This window comes from Cephus cinctus, unplaced genomic scaffold (assembly GCF_000341935.2).
Source record: "Cephus cinctus unplaced genomic scaffold, Ccin1 Ccin1_scaffold1086, whole genome shotgun sequence".
NCBI lineage: Eukaryota > Metazoa > Arthropoda > Insecta > Hymenoptera > Cephidae > Cephus > Cephus cinctus.
In genome coordinates, this window is record NW_014333601.1 from 35,267 (window position 1) to 36,306 (window position 1,040).

General features: G+C 48.9%; 1 protein-coding gene and 1 long non-coding RNA gene across 2 annotated transcripts in view; one reads left to right on the forward strand and one right to left on the reverse strand.

Moving 5' to 3' along the window:
• LOC107272005 (RNA polymerase II elongation factor Ell) overlaps window positions 1-1,040 on the reverse strand; it is a 59,682-nt gene that overhangs the window by 24,073 nt on the left and 34,569 nt on the right. The window lies entirely within an intron of this gene.
• The window catches only part of LOC107272006, a 43,676-nt gene that overhangs the window by 5,958 nt on the left and 36,678 nt on the right, over window positions 1-1,040 (forward strand). The gene's annotated exons all lie outside the window — the stretch shown is intronic.

Below are 1,040 nucleotides of genomic sequence, written 5' to 3' on the forward strand. Positions count from 1 at the left end.
AAAAAAAAAAAAAAAAAAAAAAAAAAAAAACAAGATTGGAAAACAACAGGGAAGAAAGTCGAGAAAGAAGGAAGAAACGTCAAAATAAAACAACATAATGTTTATCGACCGGGATTAACGGCCCGAGAGAAGTTTTTCTTTTTTTTTTTTTAGAACGAGCGAGAGAGACGGAAGATATAAAAAACAATGAGAGAGACGAACGAGGAACGAGAGATCGATTTGATGCCAAAGACGGCGCTGGGGACTCGGAAACCGCCGCTCGACCACCGACCGGAATGTCGCTCTCGCGGATCGATCGCCGTGCGAACGCGCCTTTAGCCGCTTGTGCCGCTCCACGAGTACGGAAGAATGCGCGCGACACCCCTTACTTCTACTCTACGCGGCATCTCGGTTAATCGGAAGGAAAGTTGCCTCCGATAAAAGGCCATACGAAGTGCAAGAGGCGGAAGTAGCCTGACACGGGAGAAGAGAATGCAATCGAAGCTAACCTAACCTGTACAGCGTACCGTATACCAAGCCAAGGATACAATATACAGCAGGAGGTCTTCAGAGGGACAGGTAGAGATAAATACACGGACGACCAATGTAAAGCAAGACCGAGGGGTTATGAACGTATCAGATTGAAAAGCGGAAGTCGGCCGGGTGAGTCGAGTTTAAATAATGCCGAATCGTGAATCGCGCAAGACTTCCGGTGCGAGCGCCCGAGCGAGCCAGAAGTAAATTCGTGTATGGGAAACAACGGTATGGCAAGCTCCATTCAGTGTAAAGGCAGGTAACGGTTTCCGGGCAAGGATGTGGCACAGCCTACATACCATCGATACGCGCTTGGGAGTAAGAGAGACAGAGAGAGAGAGAGAGAGAGAGAGAGAGAGAGAGAAAGAGAGGGCGCGAGAGAGCCGACATAGGAGATCGAGTATAAGAGAAAGAGAGAGGCAAAGATAGAAAAGGACAGAGATAACCATAGGGAGTCTAAAACGTCACGAAGGGAGTCCGAGTCAGCGCAGAAGAGCCTTCACCCAGTCCCCTCCGACTCCCACGAC